This window comes from Felis catus, chromosome D4 (assembly GCF_018350175.1).
Source record: "Felis catus isolate Fca126 chromosome D4, F.catus_Fca126_mat1.0, whole genome shotgun sequence".
NCBI classification, from domain to species: Eukaryota; Metazoa; Chordata; class Mammalia; order Carnivora; family Felidae; genus Felis; species Felis catus.
Window position 1 is genome coordinate 16314785 of NC_058380.1, and position 21788 is coordinate 16336572.

At 39.2% G+C, this 21788-nt stretch overlaps 1 protein-coding gene across 2 annotated transcripts in view; it reads left to right on the forward strand.

The window, feature by feature from the left end:
• The first annotated feature begins 400 nt into the window (after positions 1–400).
• Positions 401–21788, forward strand: part of RORB (RAR related orphan receptor B) — a 388295-nt gene continuing 366907 nt past the window's right edge. For both annotated transcript variants that reach the window (XM_045042487.1, XM_019815772.3), the window contains exons 1-2: positions 401–786; positions 6564–6680. The gene's annotated coding sequence lies outside the window, so the exon portion shown is untranslated. The remainder of the gene's footprint in view (positions 787–6563; positions 6681–21788) is intronic.

The window sequence follows — 21788 nt, forward strand, 5'->3', positions numbered from 1 at the left end:
CACCCGCAGAAATACGATGCCATCCTGCTGTGCACAAGCGGCGACAGGCAGTCCCCATTTGGTCATGCTGCTGATCTGGCCTGCCACAGGAATCCAGGCTCCCACTCTCTCTCAAGCCAAGACAACAGGTCCCAACAAGCAAAGCCTCCGAGTTCCCGCGAGGCGGCTTCACGCGGGTTAGAAGCCTCTGCGCAGTGCGGGTTTGCAAAGCAGCAGACGCCTGACTTCCCCCAAGAGCAGGCAACCGTGACCCGGGCACTTCCGACCCGGGTCCTGGCCAAATACGGGTCCCCGCTGGTCCATAATCCCCCTGGTTCCAGAACACTGAGCGGAACCGCATGCGCAATGCACTTCCGGCTCGAGGCTCGAGGCTGCGCCACCGCCTGGATCAACCGTGCCTCCCACGCGTCTCTCCTGGAGGATTCCCGACAGCAGCTCCGCCCTGCCTAGCGGAGGAGGCTAGATGTTCAAGCTCTCCCCAGATCTACCTTCGGGGTGAACAGGCTGCGTTGGTGAGGGTATGGCTTGGAATTAGTTAGATCCTTGGGTCCACAACAGCCTCACCAGTTTTGTCTCTCACAACCTTTGAACTGTTGGAGATCCGGGCTCGGAACCCTGGGAACACGCGTGCGCAGTACGTCCTGTTCAGCCGCCCTGGGGGCCGTGGACGGTCGAACCACCTGAATATCCTCCTGGGTGCAGGGGGCCTCCCTCCCAGTATGACCTGATGATGCACCTGCAAAGGCACTATGGCAAGGCAGTGTATGCCTCCTCTTCTTGGGAAGTGTGAGTAACAAACTCTCTTTTCAGTGGCAGCCACCTCCTGAGCTGTTGGCCTCGCCCATACCAGAATAATAACAAGATTGTTTTACTTTGGGGCTATTATGGATAACGTTTCTATGAGCATCTGTGTATAGGTTTTAGTGAACCTAAGCTGCCATGTCTCTAGGATAAATGCCTAGGAGTGCAGTTTCTGAGTTACATGCTGGTTGCGTGTCTAGAGTTTCATCTAAATGCTTATATAACCCTAACAGCAACTCTGTGATGTTGGTGTTATTTTTTTACATTTCACAAATGAGGGAATTGAGGCACAGAGAAGGTCAGCAACTTACTTAAAGTTCTTGGTAGCTTGCTTAAGATCCTTCATAAACTGGTATCAACTATAACAGATATTTTTTAATCATCTCTTACTTCATTTGTACCACTCACTGCCCCTGAATATGCCTTCTACCTTCCTGCAGAGTACAGACTCAAACTCCGGCAAGATACGTATATATTCCAATGCTACCAAAAAGAATAAACATTTTACTATGTGATGTAATATGCTAATACCATACAGATACTTCATCCCTTCCTGGCTTCTCTTTTAACATAATTAAAAAAAAAAAATGATTGGAGCACCTGGGTGGCTCAGTTAAACATCTGACTTCAGCTGAGGTCATGATCTCATGGTTCAGGAGATCAAGTCCCACATCCACTGGGTGAGCTCAAGCCCTGCGTTGGGTGAGCTTGAGCCCAGCTTCTGGTGAACAGGAGCCCAGCTTCAGATGAGGCCCTCTTTCCTCTCTCTCCTTCTTCCTCTTCTCTGCCCCTTATGGGATTTTCTCTCCCTCTCTCTCTCTCTCTCTCTCTCTCTCTCTCTCTCTATCTCTATCTCTATCTCTATCTCTTTCTCTTCCCCTCCCTCACTAGTGCCCTCTTGCTCTCTTAAAAAAAAAAAAGGTTACAAAAAAATTCTTAAGGATCTCATGCAACCAATCTGTGTCTTGGGAGATAGCACATGATAAATTAAAGAGTCCATTTGGATGAAGTTTATGTAGAATTTATATCCCTTCTTCATATTGCAAAGTTTTGGGTTTTTTTTCAGATCCCTCTGCCATGTCCATAATAATCCTGTAATGAATGCCAGGGCATTATCCTGAAAGATGAGAGCAGTGGAGACATTTGTCCTCATGGAGTGCCCTTATCAGTCTCTTGGTATCATGTCTCATGCAACAGTAAAAATGTCCCCAGCTGTATTCAAGGAAGAAGTTGGCAGCGGGGCTCTCGCTGAAATCCGTACTTGTTCTTCCCAAGTTTAACGTCCAGAACAAATAGCTGAAAGATGAAGGATTTCCACTCTAACCAAAACTGCACAGATGTTACAAAAAGGTATATAGAATATCACCAGGTGGGCTTTTCCTTAGGTAATTAAGCAGGATTTTAGAAAACTGTAATAACATTGTCTGTGGGGGCAAAAGCAGGGACAAAACAGGTCAAGTCAAGTAACTCAAGCATCCTCTACCGTCTCAAAAAATGAAACATTAAAATTTCAACTGAACTGAAGACCTCTATGCATCTCTAAACAATCCCATTCTTTCCTAGAGATAACCACTGCCCTTAATTTTAGTTTATCATACTGATGTATACTTTTATTCCTGTTATATTCCTATGTTTTCATTTGTATGTATATTTAAGGAAATATATATATATAGTTGTTAAACAAAAAATGTCATTATATAGGTATTAGTTTTTATATACCTGGCTTCTTTCTGTCCATATACTTCTTAAACTTAACTTTACCTACTCGAAATTATACTTTTCAGTTTTATCCATGTTAGTACATTGTTACTATACTTTTTTCCCTTTTCACTGCTGAGTAATGCTACATTGTATTATTATACTTAAAAGTATTCATCTATTTTTCTGTTTTTAGACACTTAGATTGCTTTTTTGATACAAACAATGTTTCAATAAATATTCATGTATAACATTGAGCTAATGCACAGGAGTATCTCAAGGATATATATATATGCCTAATAATTGTTATTGCTGTATCATAAGTATGTACCTATTAAACTTCACCAGAGATATCCTTTGGGATCCTAGCAAAAATCAGATGACACATTCAAAGTGGACACTTTACGGGGAATGTAAAAAAAAAACTATTTAATATGCATTTTTAGAGTTTAGGGACATAGGAAATAGTGCAATACTCTGGGATTAGCAAGAGCAGATACTACTCTTAAGGCTTAAATAGCAAAGGGAGGAAGCAGTGAGAAGGATCAAGAAAATGTAACTCCATGGAGAGTTCTATGACAGGATCTTTGGTATAAGGGATAGAATGCAACAAAAACATGTGAGAAGAGCAACAAAATAAATACCATGAACTCACTTCCCTCTCGTCTTCCAATCTTCCACTGAACCCATCAGGAAGCCAAAGAACCTGGGAGACTGTTAATATAAGGTCCACCTCCTAGGGCAAAATGCTGAGCAAAGAAAGACATTGGATCTGGAGGGATAACCAGGAAGTATCCAGCATAATAAATGCAGCAAAATTGCTTTACAAAGTAATTGTATTGTTTTACACTCCCACCAATAGTGTATGAAATTCCACGTTCTCATCAATGCTTTACTTTTAGGCATTTTGCTTTTTGCTAATCTGATGGGTATGGAATGATATACGATTTAAATATTCATTATCCTTACATCTTTTGTAGGTATGCATCTTTTCTTGTTTGTTAACTATTAGTATTTCCTCCTCTCAAATTTCTTCCCTCAGATGTGTTCTCATTGTTTTTCTTATATTAACATTTTCTTTCTTTCTTTCTTTCTTTCTTTCTTTCTTTCTTTCTTTCTTTCTTTCTTTCTTTCTTTTTTTTTAACATACCTCCAATGACTTCTTCCAGGTTTTACTCCACTTTGGTTTGAATGAACAGAATTCCCTTTCTTTCTCTCCCAAATGCACTTTGTTCAACTTCCGGCATCTGGAGTGGTAACTGCATAACTGCCACATAGTATCCATTTTTCCTGGTCCTTGTGGCAGGATGTGCATAGGGATACTATGTGTTACTAAAGCAACAGCATTGACCTTAACATTGCTTTCTATCCTTGTCCCAATTCAATTATGCAAAAATGAAAACTTCTGTGTGCCCTTTTTTCATATGTATATTCTCTGTGGGAAAGTGCACTCTTTTCCATATAAGAAATAGGAATTTAGTTGAAGGAAGAGGAAAAGGAGAAGGGGGAGGAGGGGAGAAAAGAAGAGAAGGAGAAGGTAGAGAAAAGGGAGAAATTTGAGAACTTGGATCACCTCATTGATATGCAAGGGCATATTCTTTATTACTGGCCTTGACTCTATTGGTACTCACTAAAGAGTGACTGGTTGCTTCTCTTGAGAGATTTACATTTAAATGTTCAAACAGATAAGCTCTAAAATGCAGAGAGGTGGAATAGAGTAGTTAATACCTTTAGTGAGGAGTTCTCAAATAGTATAAGAAATTACTTTGCATTAAACATGTTCTTGTTTATTCTACAAAGGAGCAGTGAATCACAAGATGTTGAACAATAACTATGAAATAATTGAAGATAAAGTTTGAAAACAAAAAGTGCCTTACATTTGGGGCACCTGGGTGGCTCAGTCAGTTAAGCATCTGACTTCAGCTCAGGTCTTAATCTCAAGATTCACGAGTTCAAAAAGATTCATGGTTCAAAAAGTTTGCATGTAACTTAGTGACTTGTTATTTTCAAATGCACAGTTTTCTTTTTAATTCGGTGGGGAAAAAATGTGATCATTTTCTTGCAAAGAAATCTTTATCAGAAAAATGCAAAAAGTGTTTCAGATTATTTTAAAAGAGCTATTTGCCTGTATCTTGAAAGCATCACCACATCATGTGTTTTAAATATCAATGCTACAATTAAAGCCAGAGAATGAAATATTTGATGAGGAAATCCAGGAAAATAGCTATGATAAAGACAAAAGCTATGAGAATAATACAGTTGATGCAGCTGAAGCATCTAGTGCAGCTAAAGCATCGTTAGAGGGAAATACCTGTAATTAAAAATAAAACAGGGGGCGCCTGGGTGGCGCAGTCGGTTAAGCGTCCGACTTCAGCCAGGTCACGATCTCGCGGTCCGTGAGTTCGAGCCCCGCGTCAGGCTCTGGGCTGATGGCTCGGAGCCTGGAGCCTGTTTCCGATTCTGTGTCTCCCTCTCTCTCTGCCCCTCCTCCGTTCATGCTCTGTCTCTCTCTGTCCCAAAATAAATAAACGTTGAAAAAAAAAATAAATAAAACAGGAGTCCATTAAATAACAAACAAATAATATTGAAAATCAATGTGGTCAACAATTGATTCTTTAAAAGGGCTAATAAAATTGATATAAACCTTCATAATATTCATCAAGGAAAAGAGAAAAAAAAGCACAGATTTCCTATACCAGGATTGAATGAAGGGTTGTAACTATAGATTTTATAGGCCTTTAAAAGATTATATCATGAATACTTTTGTTATGCCCAGAATTCGTGATCCCCAAAGACCACTAGGGAGCCGAGTCCGATGCAAAAGCAAAGAGCCTTTATTCGAGCTAGCTCGAGCTCAATCCCCTACCTGCACCGACGCAGCGGTGAGATACCAGGGAAAGAGCGCGAGTTTCAAAAGGACAAAGGTTTTATTGGGGCCTGGGGGCAGTTGGTGAGGTAATGGCTGTGGCCTCAGCTGATTGGCTGGGGAGGGGTCCTGGGGAAGGGTCTGGCAGGTGAGGGAGGGTTTACTCAAGGGGAGGAGGTGTGGTCAAGGTGAAGGACACAGAACAAGATGGCGAGGGGAGGAGGTGTGGTCAAGGTGAAGGACACAGAACAAGATGGAGTCGGCTGGCGTAGGCCCGCCCTTTCATTTTATGCTAATAAATTTAGCAATTTTTATGAGATAGAATTTTTTTTAAAAATCAGTTTACCAAAACTGATACAGTAAGCCTAGATTATCAGAATATGTCTATGCACCCAAAAAAAGGTGAAAAGAAAAAGCCTTTTGTAAAACAGTGCGTACTTTGTGATTCCACCTATGTGAAGAGTTACAATAAGTGAAATTAAGCTATGCTAAGAATGTGAAAAACCAGAAGAACAGGCCAAAAAGGGAGTTGTTTATACTAAGCCCCACATCACCAAACTGAGACTGACTTGACTTAAAAAACAAATGCATTTTCTCACAATTCTGGAGGGTAGAGTCTGAGATCAAGGTGTCAGAGGAATGGAATCTTAAACCATCAATCAGGAATTGCCTGGTCAGCTATAGATGGATAATCTGCCTGAGACACTCCTACCATCTTCTAAAGGAAAGTGACCTTACAGTAACTCACCTGCTTTTTTGCCTAGTATTACTTCCTTGTTCCACTTCTTTCTGCCAGCAAGTCTTTCATTTTGTACAGCTCCCCAGAGCTCCTTTTTTATTTTTTTAAATGTTTATTTATTTTGAGAGGGAGAGAGCACAAGTGGGACAGGGGAAGAGGGGGGAGAGAGAGAGAGAGAGAGAGAGAGAGAGAGAGAGAGAGAGAGAGAGAGAGAATCTCAAGCAGCTCCGTGCTATCAGCAGGGAGCCCGATGTGGGGCTTAATCTCATGAACCAAGCAATCATGACCTGAGCTGAAATCAGGAGTCAGACGCTTAACCAACTGAGCCACCCACGCACGGCCCTCAGAGCTCCTTTCTATGTGCTAGATTGGATGCTGCCCAATTCTTGAATCATGGAACAAAGCCAAGGAGATCTTTAACATTTACTCAAATCTACTTGAATTCTGTTTCTTTAACAGTCTCATGGCAGTGATGGGACTTGAAGAAGACATCTGACAGCTTCAGGGACAAGGAGAAACACAGACATCATTACCTGCAGACCCCTTGAGTTTTCTTCCAGTTCCTGAGGGCTGTGGGTAAGTTCTCACACCTGAGCTCTGCTCTCTTTACGTTGAGCTTCTGATCAAATTGGCTTTCAAGTCCAGGGTTAACGGGTCAACCTAGACCAACAAAAGACTTTAACATATCACTAGCCCTTAATCTTAAATTAGTCCAGATTCCAGTCCAAGACATAGCAGGTCAGCTCGAGCTGGCAAACAGTTCCACCCGGAACCCTGGGAATTTGGCTTGACGACCATCAGATCAGGGGCACGAAAAATATGGCTGGAGAGAAATGTGTGTTGTTATACCATTTAGAGCTAGGATCCTACCAGCTGTTGCATTTTCAAGAGAATTATCTTTTTTTCCTTTGGGCTATCTTTGGGAGTGGCTCTGGATCTCAGGAGAATAGTATCCTTAGCACTGTCTTTGGAGAAGCTTCTTGAGTCCTAGGAGTTGTTCAATACTGCCAAAAATATTTGCTGTTTGTTCTGGATGAACCTGACAAGATATTTGAAAGGATTTTCTTTAGTATCTCTATGACCAGAAGTTGGCCAAATTGGAAGCTGATATTTAGAGCCTCATAGGAACTATTTTTGGGGCCTTTACCCCTAAGCAACATGGAAGTATATACCCAAAGGGAAAGAAAAATATTCCAAAGACAAACAGCTCTAAATCTAGAATATAGGAATCTTTTGACTTCCATTTTTGTTGAAGATCTTCTGCCTGATATAAAGAAGCAAACTGAGGGTAATGTAGTTAGATGAATGGATCAGCCTATGGTGCCATTTAAGTTGCAACCCAATTCCTTGAGGACTTAAGAACAATGGTCCACATCTTATAAATTGAGTCTTTACAAGAACAAAAATACAGCTCCAGAAGCAGTTCAAAGTCCACCTATCCCTTTTACCAATCCCCAAACGTCCCCTATTGGTCTCAAAAGTCTTGTAAGTATTCTAAAACTCTGGTCTTGGAAAATGGAATTCCCTCTTGGAAGAACTTGCATTCTTTCACTAAGACTTTGAGATGTAAATATTCTAACCACTTCTGTCCAGGAACTCTCATCTGGGCCATCATCTTTGAAGTGCAAACTTCAAGGAGGTAATTCTTATCAGAGGGAAAAAAAAAAAAAAAAAAAAGCAGGGGGGCATGTTTTGGAAAATAAATAAATGAATAATCGTAAATGTCTTGTCACAAATATTAACAAAAAGATGGGGCACCTGGGTGGCTCAGTCGGTTAAGCAGCCGACTTAGGCTCAGGTCGTGATCTCACGGTCCATGAGTTTGAGCCCCACGTCAGGCTCTGTGCTGACAGCTCAGAGCCTGGAGCCTGTTTCGAATTCTGTGTCTCCCTCTCTCTCTGACCATCCCCCATTCATGCTCTGTCTCTCTCCGTCTCAAAAATAAATAAACGTTAAAAAAAAATTAAGAAAAAAAACAAATATTAACAAAAAGCTTTAGCCATCTGAGCAGATAACTTTAACTTATTCCAAATGCCAGAAACACAATTTGGATTTAAGTATCATTTATAAACTGTTGAGTTTTGTATTATTATACCTGACACATGGCTAAAACTTTAAAAACAAAAGTTATAAATCTCTGTTTGTGTCTATCTGTATAGACACATCTGTTATGTATGTACATTATAGATATGTGATATTTTTCTACCTCTGGATGGTATGGTCAAAATCAAATTATAAAGGAGCTCTTTTTAGTTGGCTAAAGGAAAAATAAGCACTTAGCAAATTAAGTATTTTCAGACTCTCAGAGTAATGAAATTGACCCAGATGGTTTTCAGGTTCATGTGATCTGGGATAATCTTTGGTAAATAAACGCTAGTTTCAGTTTATTGGCTTAATTAAAATAGGTATGTCTTCACAGTTGTCAGCATTAGATATATTGTAAAACTACAACTTTTAATTTACTTGGGTTTAATAAGTTTGTATTATCTGCGTTACAAAATTTGTCAGCAAGAAGAATAACTTAGTATATGCCTACCTTTTTTGTGAAATTTTCATGCACAATCTGAATATTTAAAAATAAGCAATTTAGATAGATACAAGTGAGATAACAGTTTTTAGGTGAACTTTTCAGCAATGGTTATGTTTTATGGTGTATCTACTTAAATAGCTTCCAAAATTGTTGGCAACCCAGAATCTTAAAGTTACGCTGCGATAAGTTAAATAATGGATATTCATTGAATGTCTAGATCATTTCCAAATAATATAAAACACTGACTGAAACATTAATTACTGAACATAGATTTACCTACTGTGGCTTCCATTTACAGAGGAAGTAAAGATATTTGGGTCTATTAAAACATATTTTGTGTCTCATTGAAAACTTTACTATGAAGAAGAATATACTTCTAGAAATTATGAAATAAGTTTGTCAGTCCACAGAATGATAGTGTAAAAGACAGTCCACAATTGCTTACTTCTTAGTTTTCTCTTGGAATTAAGGATTCGAAGGGTTAAGAATTCTAATTGATACATATAATTAAAACTGCTTAGAAATAATAAGGGTGAAAGGAAACAGCTGTGTAATGGAAAATAAAATTATTGGTTGTTCCAGAATTAAAAAAAAAAAAAAGGGGGGACCCAATCTGAATGGATATAAAAAAGTTGTAAAGGTTTATGGAAAAGCAACCTGGGGAAGGGAATTTTATGTGTAGTCAAACTGGCTAAAATTGGAATGGATTTAAGTTTGTTTTTTGTTGTTGCTATTGTTTTAATGAGTTTTAATATCAAAAGGACACTGATGCAAAATTAGAATTTGGCTTTGTGTCTACTGAAAGGACAAAATTTTCTTAGACTTTTGGTCTGCTTTAGATAAGACATTATAAAAGCTTCTTTACCTTGTGGGTAATTCACCGAGATAGCAAAGATTTTGTGTTTTAGCAAAATAATTTATTGTGTTTCACATTGTCTTCATCAGGTCTTTGATTACTTAAGAAAACCCAGTCTTCTCAATATTGAGAGAGTTAAGTTTTGCTCACAATGATGTAATTTTTTATATTTGACTTTAATATCTTCTATTGTCACTTTGATCAAATAGATAATTAAGTTTTTTTTTTCATAATGATCTATGATCCTATTTATTCAAACGTTCAGACCGTAGGATGTTTTGACGGCTTCCCCAAATCAAATTCTATATAGAGGTTTTTTTTTTACCTCAAAGTAACTTTGAGATTTCCCAAAGGGTCGTGCAAAAAGATCCTCAAAACACTTAATATAAATGTCCCAGAAATTATATAAATTCCCATAAACCTGAAATGTCCTGGCATAATGTTACCAATCATAATTTTAGTTATGACCTTAAAATGTTGTATGTCACAGGGGAGCCTGGGTGGCTCAGCTGGTTAAGCATCCAACTCTTGGTTTCAGCTCAGGTCACAATCTTATTGTTAGTGAGTTCAAGCACTCCATCAGGTTCTTTGCTGTCATCGAGGAGCCAGCTTCAGACCCTCTGTCCCCCTCTCCCACTGCCCCTCCCCACTCACACATGCTCTGTCTCTCTCTCTCTCTCTCTGTCTCAAAAATAAATAGAAACATTTATAAAAAAAAATGTTGGGGCACCTGAGTGGCTCAGTCAGTTAAGGGTCTGACTTCAGCTCAGGTCATGATCTCACGGTTCGTGAGTTCGAGTCCCACGTCTGGCTCTGTGCTTACAGCTCAGAGCCTGGAGCCTGCTTCGGATTCTGTGTCTCCCCTTCTCTCTGCCCCTCCCCCACTTGCAGTCTGTCTCTCTGTCACTCCCTCTGAAAAATAAATAAACATTTTTTTAAAAATGTTGTATGTCACAGAAATAACCAAATTTTCTTGTCAATTTCATTATAGTAAATTCCCAGGATATTTAACCATGGGCATAAGTCTTTTGTCATTTATAAATAGTTATCATTTTACTCTAATGGCTTTGCAACAGTGAGATTTGTGGAAAGGACCTTACCAATTGATACTTGACCACTGACCCCCCTGCCAAACTACAAGGTACCAAACCTTGGGTGCATATTTTACAACTAAAGAAGACTCCACCTGCATCTAGTTCTGTGAAAGAATCTGGAGACCTCAAATCATATTGACTAGTAAGAGAACTATCCAACAGCAGGGTAGACTGGTTCCTGCCAAGACATTGGATCAAGAACATTTCTTTTGATTCCTTCTTTCATGTTTGTATGTATGTATGTATGTATGTATTTTGAGAGATGGGGAGGGTGGAAGAGAGACTGAGGAAGAGAGAGAATCCCAAGCAGCTGACAGTGCGGAGCTCGACGTGGGGCTTGAACCCATGTGTGAGATCATGACCTGAGCCAAAATCGAGAGTCAGATGCTCAACTGACCGAGCTACACAGGTGCTCCTCTTCTTCCCTCTTTGATTATCCTTTCCCCAATTTGTATACCGTGAATGTCTTTATGATCTTTTGTTTCCCTTTTTTCCCTGCTCTGGCGTGGACATGTAATGAAAATGTATCTCAAGACAGTGCAAACAGGGGTGATCCAGGCTCCAAATGATTGTTGGATTTGCTATGGTTCTGGTGACTGTAGTTCTGACTGTCACAAACTTCCCCCTGATTTTGAACATTTCAGTCTCTGTAGCACAAACTCAGCTCCCTCTCTATTGTGTCAGGTTCCCTAGTTCTCTGGGTCCATTGCCCTGTCTCTGGTTACCTAGAGAAACTTGCAGGCAGGCTCTATGCAAAGAAAGGGACACAAGGTAAGGTTAACCAGAATCAAACCACCTGTGTAGCCTACAGACCATTCCATTTCACTGGCCTCCATGGCTGTCAGCTTTCCAGTCCCAAGCCACAGTCTCAAACAGGAACTACCAGGAGATATTCAGGATTCAAACTTTGTTTTCCCTGGCAGATCCCCACACCCCTGTCAAATGAGGCTGTGACCAGTAACCTCTCTGTAACTCTTTTTTTTTTTTAATTTTCTTAATGTTTATTTATTTTTGAGAGAGAGAGACAGACAGAGCATAAGCAAGGCTGTTAGCAGAGTCTGACGCGGGGCTCAAACCCAGGAACTGTGAGATCATGACCTAAGTCAAAGTCGGACTTTGACTGACTAAGCCACCTAGGCACCCCTCTATCTGCAACTCTTGAAAGTATTGTAGAATCTGCTGCTGAAGGAAAAATACTTAGACTCTGGCCAAAATTGTTCTTGATTATAGCATAGCCATTGGTTGTCTTTTAGCAGAACAAGGAGGTGCTTGTGCTATGGCCTACACCATTTGCTGCACTCATATGGACACATCTGGGGACACTGAGACTCAGATACATAAGATCATTGAACAAGCCAGTTGGCTTAAGAAAGTGACTCTTTCAATGTGGTCTTTCTCTGACTTACTGATTCTGATTGGTTTGGGTCTTGGGCATCATGTCTCTGAAGGGCACTCTAGATATTGGGTATTATCCTGTTCATTATAATAATCATAGTAATCTCCTTGATGTTCTTTATACTCTTAAAAGCTTTAAGTGCGTGCTTGAAGCTGCTAATCACCAAGCAATTGGTGTCCCTAAGACTAGAACATCAAAAAAATCGATCCAAATGGGAACCCAATGTTATGACCTGTGAATACCATAAAGAAATTAAGTGAAAATACATCATGACCTGTGAATATCACACAGAGAATCAGGAAAAACAAACAACTGTGTGAGAACTCCAGAGCAGTCACTGGGGGTAGCACTAATGCCTTAAATTTTTATCTCCTCTCTCAGTTAAGCTGAGAATCTGATCAAAAGGAGGGAATTGTTAAAAACAAGACAACAGCTCCAAAATGAAGCTGTTTATGCTAAGCCCATGTCACCAAACTGAAACCTAACTTAATTACAGTCTTAAGTTCTTTCAGATATGGAATCTTTAAAAAGTCCATCAGGAATTGCCTGATCAGTGCTACTGAGGTTATGTGCCCGATAGACTTCTACTATCTCCTAAAGGAAAGTGACCTTGTGTAGCCAACCTGTTGTGGGTTTTTTTGTTTGTTTTTTGTTTTTTTGTCTAATACAACTTCCTTCTTCCTGCTTCTTTCTGCCGGCAAAAGTCTTTCATTATATATGGCTCCTCTGAGCTTTCTTCTATCTGCTAGATGAATGCTGTCTGATTCATGAATCATTGAGTAAGCCAATAAGATCTTTAGAATTCACTCAGTTGAATTTTTTTCTTTTAACAGAATTAAAACAGTGATTGTTTCTAGGGGCTGGAGATTAACTGGGAAAGATCATGAAGGAGCTTTCTGGGATGATGGAAATATTTTGTTTTTTGTTTCCTGATAATGGCTATGTGTTAAATGAATAAGTGCATTTATCAACACACTGTATGTTACGTATTTAAATTGAACTTCTATTTTAAAAATGTATTTATTTGAAATGGTGATCAGTTGGCATTCAAAAAAAAAGAATGAGTTAAAACTAGTTATAATGGTGTACCTTAGTCTATAAACTTATCAGGCTTCTTAGGTTAGTGTTCTGTTTTTGTTATTTTTGTTTTGTTTTATTATGCATGTGTGTGTGTGTATGTATGTGTTGGGTTTTTGTGGTTTTTGTTTTGTTTTGTTTTAGTATTTGGACACCTAGTTTAATTCAAAGTCTTTTGAATTGACCTTAGTATACTCAATCATAATACATGAAAAATAATTTTCAGAATCAAGTTCAACAATATCACAAGAAATGATCCCAAACCTTGAAACTAAAATGCAAATACTCCAGCCATAGAGATCTCTACAGTTCCTACATTTGATTTAAATTGGGTTTTGAAATTCTTGATCACCCAGGTGAAATAAGAAACGTGATAAATTATATAACCCTCAGTATCTAGTTTTTAAAAAGTCCAGTTCCACGTGGGAAGCAAAGTTTTTTCTAGCATGTAATCTTGTTAGATGAAGGAAAAAGAACAAAATAACCAAAGATACAGGACTCCTGTAACTTCCAAGAAACTTAGCAGTTAGCTAATCTAGACTTGCTCTAAAATTATAAGACAGGCAAGCACACTAATTTCCCAGTAGGGAATGATACCATGCAAATACAGTCTGATTAGGAAAAAAAAAGAGAGAGAGAGAGAGAGAGAGAGAGAGAGAGAGAGAAGAAATGAAAGGAGTTCCAGGAATGCACAGGGAAATGCTCAGCAACTCCACCTTTTCTAGATCCTGTTTTGTCCAATAATTCAGCAAATTCATGTGTCTTCTATACCAACAGAGAACACTTAGGGGGAAAGTATGTTTAATACCGTCTTGGTTTAAATACTATATTTAGAGAAACGATCTTTTTTCTGAGTTTAGAAATTCAAACAGTGCAGAAGGGAAGAGACGGATATTGGGTCAGGGATCTGGGCCTTGCAGTTTGTAAGGGAAATCACCAAATGACTCACATATCTACCTCTAGAAAATACCCAGTGAACTCTGTGAGCAGTTTGCAAATTTTGCATTATCTTAGGTGCCTCTGGAGAACTTGTTAACCTGTAGATTTCCCACCATAACAAAGATTCAGATTCAGTAAAGGCCCAAAAATTTGAGGCCCACAAATCTTCAAGCTTAGTGAGCATACCAGGTGACTCTGATATAATGGTTCTAAGACCACACTTAGAACAAGAATAACTTGGGTTAGAGGATCACAAATCCCAGTGCTACAGAGGCAGGTCTCTCATGCCAAAGAGAGAAGCAGGTCTGACAAGACAACTGAGAGATGGGAATATGGCTGTCTCTCAGAGATGAACACGTGCCTCATGTGCAGACCCTGGGCACTTAGAGCTGAATGAAGGCAATGTAGGTCCAGTGTTGGAGGAGCTTCTGTTTTCTGAAGAGACACTTACATCTGGACCTTTTATATAAAATATCCTGGCTTGGTTTGTTGTTGTTGCTGTTTTTGTGGTGGTTTTTGTTTTCTTTTTTTTTTTTTTAAATGTTTTATTTATTTTTGAGACAGAGCATGAGCGGGGGGTGGGGGGGGGGGCAGAGAGAGAGGGAGACACAGAATCCGAAGCAGGCTCCAGGCTCCGAGCTGTCAGCACAGAACCCGATAAGGGGCTCAAACTCACAGACCGCGAGATCATGACCTGAGCCGAAGTCGGATGCTTAACCAACTGAGCCACCCAGGCGCCCCGCTAGTGGTAGTTTTGAGTTCCATACCCAAAGCAGGGCTTGAACTCAGAATCCCAAGATCAAGAGTAGCATGATCTGCCAACTGAACTATCCAGGCGCCCATTTTGTGTTTTGTTTTTGATGTAAGTAATTAATAAAGGCAAAACCCAGCATTGGGATGTGGCCAAAACACAACTTCTAGCCTATCGGAGCCTACCTACCTGCCATCAGTTTGCAATTTCTGCTGTTGATTATGGTGGTTTTTCCTACAGTCAGTCTTTCAGATATTAATCAACCTAAGTAAGTATCCAGAAATTGCTAACGCTTAGTCGAAAAGATTTTCCTTTCTGATGAGGGAGAATTAGCCCTGTGATGTAGTTAATGAAGATGATCCATAGTCATCTTATGCTTGAGAATTTAGTGGTATGTCTGGCATTTTCTGTACAAACTATAATCCTCACTGTTTTCCGAGCAGAAGGATGACCATCCTCTGCACAGGGTTGGGCAACATGGATGCCAAAAGTCAGGGCCAATTTTTCAAAAGGGAAAGAAAGGAAAGAAAGGAAAGAAAGGAAAGAAAATCTGCTCAAATATGTAAACAAGGACTTGGTGGGGACCCAAGGCTTCTATTGTACAGGGTTTGAAAGAGAGGATTTGACTGGGACAAATTTCAGGGCAGTGAAGGTATTTGTATTCAGCCCTTGACATTTTTTGCAGGAAGGTCAGTGTGAATCCATGGAATGCCTGACTTTACATAGGCTGTTTCCTATGAGTCCATTTGCATAATTAGTGGCAAAAATATAATCTTGCTACCCTCTTGAATTCTAACAATAATATTTTGATACAAACTTTTAAAAAGCATTAATAGATTATACTTAAGTCTGCATATGATAGAATAATGTGACAAAAATTATATTGCTCCAATCTTATAAAATAAAACACGATCATCACATGGTTTTGTTGTTCTAATCTGTAATATGTTCTTACGGAAAACATCTTCATTGGTACACATACTTCACTTTATAAAGCTTACGGAAGATAGGGCAAGAAAGATTGAGAGAGGATTTGCCACACACTGGTTTAATTGGGTTTTTCTTTAATTAATTTCTTTGTTTATATCCCATGAATCTAAAATTAAATGGTGCCTTTATTACTTGACTTGGAGTCCTCTAATGTCCACTACAAGTATAGCAAAATACCATTATAATATTAGTATTAAAAAATATTTTGGGGGGTACCTCGGTGGCTCAGTCGGCTAAGCATCTGACTTCAGCTCAAGTCATGATCTCTTGGTTCACAAGTTCAAGCCCCACCTCAGGCTCTATGCTGACAGCTCAGAGCTTGGAGCCTGCTTCAGATTCTGTGTCTCCCTCTCTCTTTCCCTCCCCGACTCACACTCTGTCTCTCTCAAAAATAAATAAACATTAAAAAACAATTTTTAATTAAAAAAATATTTTGGTATTCTAGGCTTTTGATGATACAGGGTCCCCTTCACTATGTATCAATAGTAAAAAGAGAAAATGAGCAGGTCATAAACTCATTCTCAGGATAAAATTAAAAGGCAGTTTTATAATTTATACATCAAAAATTTTTGAAGTCTTCTTTTTTTAAATGTTTATTTATTTTTGAGAGAGAAAGAGTGAGCAAGGGAGGGGCAGAGACAGAGGGACAGAGGGTCCAAAGCTGGCTCTGCACTGATAGCAGAGAGCCCAGTGTGGGGCTCAAACTCACGAACTGCGAGTTCGTGACCTGAGCCAAAGTTGGATGCCTAACTGACTGAGCCACCCAGGCACCCCAGTACATGGTGGGGAAGATTGTAAAAGCTCAGCAGATATTCCATGTGCTCCCCTATGTTTCCCAGGCTCACTACAGTTAAGTTGGGCCCACAGACCCGTTTTGACCAGTACACATGCCACTTTTGGGCTAAGGTAGTTAAGAGTCAGCATGTCTCCATCATCATCTTCTCTTGCCATGGAGGTCTTGGATACCACCTACTCCTGATAGCAGGGATGAAAGAGAGGGGGAGGGCTTTTATTGTGTTAAGACACTGAAATTTCAGGGTATATCCATTACCATAGCATAAACTATTAAGTCATGTATAATGTGTAATAATCTCATGTAATGTATATAAACCGAGGAAGATAAGAGAAAGAAAAAAATATATAAGATCAAGAGCAAAAAAAAAAAAAAAAAATGAAGAGATGAGTGTATAAGCCACAATCTGTGGAGGAACTGGGGACAACATCAAAGAAGCCAAATCCATCAGGAGCTAACTAGTGGGGAAGAGGTACTTAAGATGATAAATAGAAGGGTTGAAGAAATTTTCTGAAACTGCCTGCAGTGATGGCTTTTTGCACTAGTACCTGCTTTAGGATTATGAAAATAGGTTGGGTTCCTTTCAAGGCACGAGATTAAAAAGAATTCAGTCATGGGCTGAAGAGGGATTAGGAGATTATTCCATTATGGAAGTCAAGAAGCATGCCCAAATGTATAGGAAGTGGATCAACAGGAGAACACAGTCGCTGAGATGTAGTTCATCAACAAGGCAGTATGGTGGAGTAAAGACAGGCGGGGACTCTGGTGCCACGTCATCTAGGATTGAATCTCAGTTCCACTATTAATTCTATGTGACCTTGAGCGAGTTTTTTAACCTCTCTGAGTCTCATGTTCCTCACCTGTGAAGTGAGATTTCTTTTTTTTTTAATTGTTTTTAATGTTTATTTATTTTTTGAGAGAGAGAGACAGAGTGTGAGCAGGGGAGTTGCAGAGACAGAGGGAGACACAGAATCTGAAGCAGGCTCCAAGCTCTGAGCCCTCAGCACAGAGCCCGATGCGGGGCTGGAACCCATGAGCCATGAGATCATGACCTGAGCCCAAGTCAAACACTTAACCTACTGAGCCACCCAGGTGCCCCGAGATTTCTAATGCAACAGCACTAAAAGGCCATTTTGAGGACTATTAAATAATTAACTGCATAGAGCACTAGGACAGTGCCTCACATACACCAAGTGCTGTGTGAACACTCCTATTCATTTCACTATCAAGCTTGATAACAAAAATCATTTTTAATAAGTCAGCAGAATAAAAATACTAAACATCAAGTTTGATGATACCCTATATAAGTAGAGAATTAAAATTTAAGACAATTCACTGCTTTGAAGGCCATGATTTAGTTTTTCAAGTTGAGTGAAATACTTTTATAGGCACTAAGACCCCAGAACATTTCATGTTCTTTACTTGGTTCTCAGTGGACTGCCTACTTACAAAAGTCTTTCTTTTTTTTTTTTAATGTTTATTTATTTATTTTTGGGAGAAAGAGAGCGAGCAGGGGAGGGGCAGAGAGAGGGAGAGAATCCCAAGCAGGTTCAGTGCTGTCAGCGCAGAGACCAGTGTGAGACTTGAACTCCCAAACCATGAGGATCATGACCTGAGCCAAAAGAAGGAGTTGGACACTTAACCGACTGAGCCACCCAGGCGCCCCTGCAAGTCTTTATATTTTAAGTGGAGAAGAGAAATGTCTAATTCATTCAGACATCATGGCTTAAATATCCTAAGATCAAAAGTTAAATCATTGTACTATTAGTAACAATTGCTTGGAATGAAATATTACTCAGATTTGGAAGCTATTATTCAACCTTAGCTCAGTAATGCTGGGTGTTTTCATTCCAGATATGGAAAATATGACAGTGATAGATGATTATTCCATCTGATTTCTCTCCCAAATTTGTAAAATAATTTGACAACAATGAGTCCAACAAGAATAAAGCATACATCAAATAAGGAAGTCTACAATATGTATTCCATTTTTCATGCACATCAAATTATCCTTGACATAAGAAATTTGAATTGGTTATATTTTCCCTTCTGCCATGATGATTATTCTATCGTGGCATTGTTTGTCTTAAAAATAATAACTGTTAGACAATTCAAGAAGCTAAAGGAGGAGGGGGGCACACAAGCATTCCCTCAATTATTACAGATTTTATCACCCTTTCCATTAATTAATAATGAGGATGTTTAGACTCCCAGTTAACAATCACTAGAAACAGCAGTATCTTATTTAGAAGATGCATCATTCAAATTACAAATTGATGTAATGAATTCTAATGAATCCTTTCCTTCTACATTGAAGCTTAATCCCTATTCAAAGTGGATTAGTTAGTATTTAAATTTATCATAGGATCAAGAGTGATTAGTGGCCCATCATAAAAAAAAAAAAGAATCCCATGAAATTCATGGTTCTTTATCACATGCAAGACGGAGGGCGAGCTGTTTGAAAGGTTCCAAGGATGGTGCATTGTACTGAAAATCTTGCCAGTGATGCCTGTTCCTGAGGTGTTCTGCAGTAAAATGCAGCCCAGAAAGAATGAGGTCCACTGGTACAAAAAATTATTCTCTAAGGAATGAAGCAGCTGCATGCTAATGGTCTGCTAAGTTCTTATTATCTGCATTCTCATTGACTGCTCAGCTTTGGAATGTGTGACTCTAAGTCTCCTTTGCCTGAAAGATTTTCTAAGGAGCTTTTGAAAACATTAAAGCTCCTGAAAGACTTAGCTAAGTTTGAAGTTTGACTGAAATGAATATACCAGAGATATGGTTTAGTAATTGAAATTGCCATTTTCCTGTGGTTGTGTTTATGTCCTCTCAGGACATAAAGGTGTAGGAGTGAATTAGATTTGAAGGTATTGCAAACTCAGAGATACCAGAAAAATCAGAGTAATAATGACAACCAAATGCCATACTTGCTTAGAACTACATTCTGCTTATAAGACTGTAACTGATAAACATAATGAGGTATATCAGAGTTGCCTTTCAATGTGTCGTAATAAAAAAGTCAAAGGTCTTTTCTAAATCATCCTAGCTTTCCATTAATAAACAGAATAGCAGTATCTTCCCCTGAACTCACATAAACCCATTTCCACGGTTTACAATGCATTTAGTAGTTTTTTAAAACCAGACCAAATTTTTCTAGAAAGACACAAAATGTTAACAGTAGTTAATTTTAGAAAGTACGATTGGTAGCGTGACATGGCAGAAGTTAGCTTTTTCAAGTATCTCCCCCATGGTGTTTGCTTCAGGTACATGTTCATTTGCCCTTTGAACTGGAGAAGCTCTACTGTTCAGATTGCGAAAATACCCATCTTCTTGATAACTGAATCCCCTGATTTGAGCAGAGACAAATAGGTCGTATAGTTTCCTCTAATGTATTTATGAATCTTTTTTTTAATTTTTACTTCTAATTTTACATATGTCTTTAGGATTAAAATCTAAACCCATGCCTTCTTTTTCTCCCCAGTGTCTTTACTATTATGGTCCTAGTTATTCTGGGAAAAAAATGGGGGACCTGGAATTTTTATTTTGTGTACGTAACTTGTTTAACTATAATTATACCTATAATGTCAAACCCACTCAGTATATACATTTTTTCAGCTGCTTGTTTGTTTGAGTGTCTCATGGTTATATCCTTCTTCAAGGCATTAATGACTTGAGACCAAGGTTAACATCCCCTTATCCACACTATCCATGATTTTGTAAGCAACACTTAACATCTTTTCTTAGCCTTTATTCTGCAAAAGCTAGATCACTCATGTATAACATAGGATTTCTTAACAGTGGAACTGTTGACAGAGAGCTCTCCTGTGCCTTCTGAGATATTGAGCACCAACACAGACCTTTACCCACTGTCTGTATCACTTCCCAAGTTGTGATGATCAAAAATGTCTTCAGACATTGCCAGATACCACACGAGGGCAAAATTGCCCCCAGTTGAGGATCAATATTGTAGCAGTCTATGTAATTACAGAATGTTTTTATGTATTTTCTCAGGTACAATTGAAACATTATCCATTCAAAACAAACAGTACAAAGATTAGTATTACATTTTAAAGATGGGAATACTAAGGTTCAAGAGTTTTGAATTAAATAATATTGTATTACCCTTGAGAAACTGTAAGGACACGCTGTGATCACAACTCAATGAGGTTATCAGCCGCAGCAATTTCTTACTTGCCACATCCCCAAAGGCAAGGGAATTAAAAGCAAAAATGGACTATTGGGACCTCATGAAGATAAAAAGCTTCTGCACAGCAAAGGAAACAATCAACAAAACTAAAAGGCAACCAATGGAATGGGAAAAGATATTTGCAAATGACATATCAGACAAAGGGCTAGTATCCAAAATCTATAAAGAGTTCACCAAACTCCACACCCAAAAAACAAATAATCCAGTGAAGAAATGGGCAGAAAACATGAATAGACACTTCTCTAAAGAAGACATCCAGATGGCCAACAGGCACATGAAAAGATGCTCAACATCGCTCCTCATCAGGGAAATACAAATCAAAACCACACTCAGATATCACCTCATGCCAGTCAGAGTGGCCAAAATGAATAAATCAGGACACTATAGATGCTGGGGAGGATGTGGAGAAGCGGGAACCCTCTTGCACTGTTGGTAGGAATGCAAATTGGTGCAGCCACTCTGGAAAACAGTGTGGAGGTTCCTCAAAAAATTAAAAATAGACCTACCCTATGACCCAGCAATAGCACAGCTAAGAATTTACCCAAGGGATACAGGAGTATTGATGCATAGGGGCACTTGTACCCCAATGTTTATAGCAGCACGCTCAACAATAGCCAAATTGTGGAAAAAGCCTAAATGTCCATCAACTGATGAATGGATAAAGAAATTGTGGTTTATATACAGGATGGAATACTACGTGGCAATGAGAAAGAATGAAATATGGCCCTTTGTAGCAACGTGGATGGAACTGGAGAGTGTGATGCTAAGTGAAATAAGCCATACAGAGAAAGACAGATACCATATGTTTTCACTCTTATGTGGGTTCTGAGAAACTTAACAGAAACCCATGGGGGAGGGGAAGGAAAAAAAATGAGGTTAGAGTGAGAGAGAGCCAAAGCATAAGAGACTCTTAAAAACTGAGAACAAGCTGAGGGTTGATGGGGGGGTGGGAGGGAGGGAGGGAAGTGTAGGTGATGGGCATTGAAGAGGGCATCTTTTGGGATGAGCACTGGGTGTTGTATGGAAACCAATTTGACAATAAATTTCATAT